The sequence below is a fragment of the Spinacia oleracea genome, chromosome 4 (assembly GCF_020520425.1).
Source record: "Spinacia oleracea cultivar Varoflay chromosome 4, BTI_SOV_V1, whole genome shotgun sequence".
Taxonomy (NCBI): Eukaryota; Viridiplantae; Streptophyta; class Magnoliopsida; order Caryophyllales; family Amaranthaceae; genus Spinacia; species Spinacia oleracea.
Genome location: NC_079490.1, coordinates 45,123,972 through 45,131,147, shown reverse-complemented (window position 1 = coordinate 45,131,147; position 7,176 = coordinate 45,123,972). Strand labels below are relative to the sequence as shown.

Genomic DNA, 7,176 nt, shown 5'->3' with positions numbered 1-7,176 from the left:
TGCCGCACCACCCAGCCATGAAACCACCACACCCCGGCCACCGCACCACCTTCTATACTCACCTTCGCCTCACAAAACTCGGCGAGCTGCTGCTGCGCCGCCCAGGCTTGACCAGAAACGCCCCTCCCCTGTTTTTCCCCTGTTTTGTCGACCACCCCTTCCTTTCCTTGCTGTTCCGCCACCACTCAAACACCACCACAGTCGCATCTACGGCTCGTTTCCGTGCAGCGGCGCCGTCCAAACGTTCAGCCACCACCACCCCCCCCTCTGTCCTCTTCGTTCTCCCCTGTCCCTCGTTGATCCCCTGCGCGCTGCGCTTTCAATTCCAGGAACCAAGTTTCAATTGAAACTTTGGTTTCCAAATTCATTTAAGCTGGCCCAATTTTTATTTGGGCTTCGGGGTAAGTGGCATATGATTTTTATGTTCATATATTTTCACATAATTAATCATACTCATGTTTTTAAATAAATAAAGTTTGATAAATTTAATTATGTACTAATAAATTATTTTATTATTTTTTTTAAGAAGAAAAATTGCATTTAAGTTATTAGCCTTGCCTAATAATAAAAAGAAAAATAGAATTTAAAATAACATTTCATGGATTTTTGAAATAGAAATATATATACAAATATATTATTTCGAAAGTATCGATTTTTAAATTGTTTATCATTTAATATTAATTCGACTATATAATCCTTTGAAAGAATTTGGACTCGGAGCTCAGGAAGAACGGCCCATCGAACAAGAAGTATAAACTACGGTTGAGGTAACATCTATTGTTAACACCCACAATTCCCTTATGAAATGTGTTTTGATGAGATTATGAAATATGTTTATAATGATATGTTTTTATTGGATTGTGGGATATGAAATGTGTTTATAAAGTATGTTTTATGATGATTATATTCAAGCATGTTTATGTATGATTTTATAAGAACGATGTCTATGAGTTAATAATAAGATACGAAACATGATAAATACAAGTGTAACCGGTTCTGGCAGTTAGTGGGGTTACTATTTCTAGGTCGTGCACGTACCGCCGTACCGCGGGATACCCAACAAGGGAGAGTGCTCCTTGAGGGTTACCGCAAGCTAAAAAAAAGAAACTATCTAGGTACGGGCGTATGTCCAACAAGGGAGAGTGCTCCTTGAGGACTATCGCAAGGTGGGAGACGTCCCGCAAGGCTAACTTGTCAGTTACCAAGTAAAAAGAAGGTTTTAAGAAAGATAATGGGAACTATCAAAGTTTCAAGTTATAAATGATGTTTTATTGCATTTATGAAAATGTTTTACTATGTTCTATTCTCCCTGATTGCAAAGTAAATAAAATGAATTGAAATGAGTTTACGCTGTTAGGGTAGTATGTTACTGGGCCTCGGCTCACGATGTTGCTTTTGTTTTAGGTACGAAGAAGATCATGGGATGCCTTAGAGTGAGGATGCAACCATCAAATTCACGATCGATGTTTAGTAGAGACAATTATGTCATTAGTAATAAAGGGATGTATTAATTAAACTCTAAGTTTGATCTCATGATTTGAGTTAGATTTTAATACTAATATTAACCAAATGCTAGAAGTATTTATTATTAAAGTTTATTTAGTAATTTAAAAAGGTTATGTCGCCTTGTATTTTCCACGAGGGAAATACGGCAAGTGACGCTCCGACTAAATTAGGGTTTCCGCTGCTAATTAAAGATAATTAACCTAATTAATGGTGTTTAGAAGTTGGGGCGTTACAGTTTGGTATCAGAGCCAAGGTTCTGGATCATAAGTGCTAAACCTTACAGGTTTTGCACGTAATAGAATTCAATAGGCTTTAAGCAAAGAGTTTTAAGGAATAAGTTAAAAAGAATATGTTAAATTCAAGTCAAGCTAAAATGGAATGAGTGTGAGTGTAGGAACGGGATTAAAGGGATTTATTCTTCTGTTATTTATGTTTTCTTGATTGAATATGTTATGCGAAATATCGACTATCGAGGTTACTAACGATGCCATGAACGAAGCTCACAACAAGCGCAACATTCACGATGGCGCAACATTCACGATGGCGCCAAGTGCAGCGACCAATTATCGTCGCTTGTCATTAGAATTTGCTCATCAGGTAGGTCGTAATTCTCCTCTTCTGCCTCGATAGGACAGTCGGCTAGGAAATCTGAGACCGCTGAACCCTTGATAGACTTTTGAGGAATGTATTTCAGATCAAATTTATCTAACATAACCAACCATCTGGACAACCGTTCGTTGAGAGCCGGTTTTTCGAATAAGTACTTGAGAGGATCTGTTTTGCAAACCACGTGCACTGTAAGGGAGAGCATGTAGTGTCAGAGTTTCTTTGTGGCCTAAACCAAGGGGATACTAAGCTTTTCGAGTTGAGTATATCCTGTCTCGTACTCGAGTAGCTTTTTTCTTAAATAGTACACGACATTTTCTTTGCCTTCGATCTCTTGGGCAAGCATGTCCCCTACTGCTGAGTCAGTTGTTGTAAGGTAAAGCCCGAGTGGAACACCCGGTATTTCTGGCTTTAACACTGATGGATTTGAAAGATATCCCTTGATGGTGTCAAATGCATGTTGACAATCTTCGTCCCATACCTTAGGCTCACTCTTGCGGAGTTTTAGGAACACTGGCTCACAAATCATGGTGAGTTTTGAAATGAATCTGCTGATATATTGTAATTTGCCAAGGAACCCCCGAATTTCTTTCTCATTCGCTGGCAGTTTCATGTCTAGAACGACCTTGATTTTTGAAGGATCAACCTCGATGCCCCGAGAACTAATGACATACCCGAGTAACTTGCCTGACGTCACCCCAAATGCGCATTTTTGAGGATTAAGCCTCATATTGTATTGCCTGAGCCTATTGAAGAATTTTCAAAGTACTGTTGTATGCTCATGTCGTTCCTTGGATTTGACGATCATATCGTCGACATATACCTCGATTTCTCTGTGAATCATGTCGCTCATAACGGCTGTGGTTGTTCTTTGATACGTAGCCCCCGTGTTCTTCAGTCCGAACGGCATAACTGTGTAGCAATATGTACCCCACTGAGTAATGAAGGTTGTTTTCTCCATGTCTTCCTCTCCCATGGGAATCTGATTGTAGCCTCCGTTGATGGGAATACAGTTAAACATACATAGCATGTGCGGAACATCCCCAAAGCCAGGAAACATGTATAAAGCACAGATTAAGCATACTTACATTTGAAGCGTGTTTTCCCGAGTATAGTATCAACGAACACGAACAAAGAACTCCAATTGTCGTTCCTCTATTTGGTTCATCGAAACGCTCAGATCCGTCTTGATTATTGTAGCTTAGACAACGTACAAGAGAGTTTGCTTTTTCGGGAAGAACAGTTTTGAGTAGAGAGCAAAACTGAACTACGTAATTTAGAATTAGGTTTAGGTTAGGGAAAAATTGATTGTGTATGTGTGAAAATATAACCTAAATTATATTTAAGTGTTACAGGTCAAGACACAAGGCCTTGACCGACCACACATCACACACCGCACACACATCCCATGTGCATAGCATACATAGCCCATGCGCACAGCACACACCGCAGACCGAAGCCCACAGCGCAGTCGTGCAGCATGGGTTGTGGGCCTTTGTTTGCTCGCTGCTGTGTTGATGTGCCTTGTGCGCGCTGCCGTGGCCACGCGGGCTGGCTTGCTTGCCGCGTTGCGAGCTCGCTGGCTCGTTGGGCCTTGCGCGCATGCGCGTTTGGCTCGACGGGCCGGCAACTCCGATGCGGCTCGTATTCGCGACGAACGCCTTACGGCTATTATTTATCATATCGTACACGACGAATCACCGTTGTACGATACGTTTATTCGTTTCGCCCAGGTTACGAATATTCGCGATACGATATACGATTCCGATACAAGGTCGTATCATATAATACGTTTTTCCAAACTAATTCCCGAAAAGCTATTAAATGAATTTCCGAATTCATTTAATCCGGTGATTTGTTACATGTCATTAGTGTGACCTTATAGGTTCAGTTAAGAGTAAGTTGTGATCCTAATATAGATTAGAATTCACTGATCGGAAGCATTGCTCCAGCTAGCTGTTCCGATCACTTGATCTTACTGATTTAATTGTTCGCAATTAATCTGAACCTTGGTATTAGACTTAATGCACCTTGGGTGAAGGACATATTTCCTTTAGTCTCCCACTTGTCATTCAGACAAGTGTGCACTCACATTCCTTTGTCGCTTAGTGTTACTTGTTGAACATAAGGTAAGATCCAAGCCATCCTTATTAGGTCCAGAAGTGTTTCTCGGATTACAGAGCTCAACTGTTAAACTTTTACAAAAGGTTAAGCCTTAACCATTCTGAGCACGGCCATGCATTTTCACAGTACCTAACTCTCCGAGAGGCCTTGTTACACAACAACACCATATCCTATCAAAGATAGGAGGACAATCCATTCTTGCAATCTATGAACACTCACTTTGATTCATAGTACGCCAATAACTGCTTTTATAGCCTCCTTTTACGGTGCGACGTTTAGCTAGCATTAGAGCGAACTAATTCTCAAACGAGCAGACATAATCACCCATGTTCTGAGGAATGGTTCTAATCACCATTAATGAGAACTACTTATGACATGAATTTAATCTCTTAAAGTGTTCTCATGGTCAATCCGATACAAGATCCAATAAGTATCTATGCAAATGATTTCTGACATCCAGTCCATCTAGTTCAAGAAACTGAACTATAAATCAACTTGGAATCTAATCTTCATTAGTCATTGGTCGTCCAACCTTTCAATGACCTGGATTAGGGATCCTTTGGTGATTTCAATATTCAAGTTCACTTATGGGTGTTTCTTTGCCAAAGAATCCATCTTGACATCCCATTTGAATGTTTTTAATCATTTGGACTTCATCATTTAATACTTAACCAAGATTAAATGATATATGAAATATGATTTCATAAATGATAAATGTTTAAACCAAATGCTTACCAATTTGTGGCCTCTAACCCAAAATCAAGCATTTAATGTTTTACAGATATAGGCCTTTCACCCAATACTTAAAACATTAAAGGAAATCAACCTTGATTCCATTTCTGCATATGAGTGTTGTATCTCATTCGATGCAGAGGTTTAGTTTATCATACTTTGCTATTCTTAGCATCTTTTCTATCGAAAGCCTTTCGATGTAAGATGAAAAGATCTTTGAATATGTTTATAGAATGATCTAGTCTTTCATTACTGTTTAGAATGATAATCACATTTAAGATAGAAAATCATCCAGATAGCAGACTTGTGATCAACCTGATTTCATTGAAGAACTCCCACTAGAAACAATTCCCTTTCATTGCTTCTTAGGCAATATTGAGTTCATTCCAATTATGTAGAATTGCAAATGATGCCATCCTTTTGGAGTACTCCAACCAGTTCACAGAGATGTGGGAGATACATCTTTCAACTGAGAACTTGGAAACTAATCATTGATTAAGTTTCCCATGCATCACATATGGTTTAGAACCTATGTTACCACCTTTTAATCACGGCGCCTAATTGCCTGTGTATGTTTGTGGTTTGCACAACAAGATTCAACTTTTGCTTAGGCAGATGCATGTAGCATCATAACTTTAGTTCATCTTGACTTCCTCTTATCAAGTGCTCATCCTACATATCCAGATGTATTGGATGTTTTTGATATGGTTCTAATGGTCTTTGATCTAGATCAATATAGATTGGAATAAACTCGTCACGATCCAATGTTCACGAGTTATCTTGGTGATCTATATATCACATCATACATGATTGATTGTAATGCAAAAACCATTCGCATTTTAAAATCCATCCATGTGACTTTTAGCTTTATTCTGTTTCAAGAGATACTGAATCTTGCTAAAATCTTGGCATTGCCATGTGATATAAGGTGAAGGCACCTCTTCAAGGTCCTTCATGTTTAACTTTAGTGATAACAGCCTAGCTTTACACTTTAGGTAAAGCATTCATTACTTAGACTTACTCATATGGGTTGAGAGTCTCTTTTGAGTATCTCCATTATGTTTGATTTAGTAATTACTTTTACATAATCTAAACAACGCTTTAGATCCTATCCAATAGATCTTTAACCCAGTATGTTCTAAGTTTCGCCATGGTTCTAATATTGACAAATACTTTCAAATCTAACCATTTAGAATTTGAATGTCATTTTCAATAGAGAGATATGTATCTCATATATAGAACCAATAAACATGACTTAGCTCCCACTAAACTCCTCATCTACAAGATGATCCATATTTTCATAAAGCCATGATTGCTCAATAGCCTTTTTGAAAAATATGTTCCAATTCCCACTTGCATGCTTTAATCTACGAATAGATTTCTTAAGCTTGCTCTTTTATCTAGCATCCAAAACTTTTACATTGTGTGATGTACACAATTCCTTTTTACAAGTCCAATTGATGAAGGTGTTTCGTTTTCCAATTGCCATATTTCCATATGCAATGATTTCTAGATTTATCCAAAATAGTTCAAGCATTCCGACTTGGTGAAAAAGATTTCAACATTATCAACACCGTGAAGTTGTTTACAATCTTTAACCACCAATCTAGATTCTCTTTTGTATGTGTATACAATATCATCTTTGTATGTTTTGAAAACATGTTTGCAACCAATGGGAGTGAACCCCTTATGCAAATCAACGTTGTATGTTTAGAAAACATGTTTGCAACTAATGGGAGTGAACCCTTTGTGCAAATCAACATTCTATGTTTAGAAAACATGTTTGCAACTAATGGGGAGTGAACCCTTTATGCAAATCAACCAAATCATAGATTTTACTCTTTAAGATGAAGGTACTTTGGATGAAATGGCCTCAAATATGGCCTCGAACCATACTAATGTTTTTGATGGCCTCAAACCATACTTGGGAATTTTTAATTCGTCGTAGCTAACCTGTAAGTCATATGTTTTTGAAGAACTTTCCAAAGTCTTCATAGTTTTCATTCCTCAAGATATCTATGTATCTATCTTGGTTGAATTTTATTCCTTATACGATTTACCTAGGTATTGAACATCAAACGTTAGTGTCTATAAAGACATTACTCAAGTCCTTTGAGTATTAGGATTCTCTTGAAGCACTTCTAAAGTCTTCCTGAAGCTCTTCTAAAGGCTTCTAAGTATGGAGCTTTTCCAAAGACTCCTAAGTAT

General features: G+C 38.2%; 1 long non-coding RNA gene across 1 annotated transcript; it reads left to right on the top strand.

The window, feature by feature from the left end:
* Positions 1 to 252: 252 nt before the first annotated feature.
* LOC130459671 (uncharacterized) lies at positions 253 to 1,567 on the top strand. The gene is made up of 3 exons (XR_008919240.1): positions 253 to 401; positions 706 to 767; positions 1,405 to 1,567. It is a non-coding gene; the product is annotated as an uncharacterized lncRNA (long non-coding RNA).
* Positions 1,568 to 7,176: the final 5,609 nt, after the last annotated feature.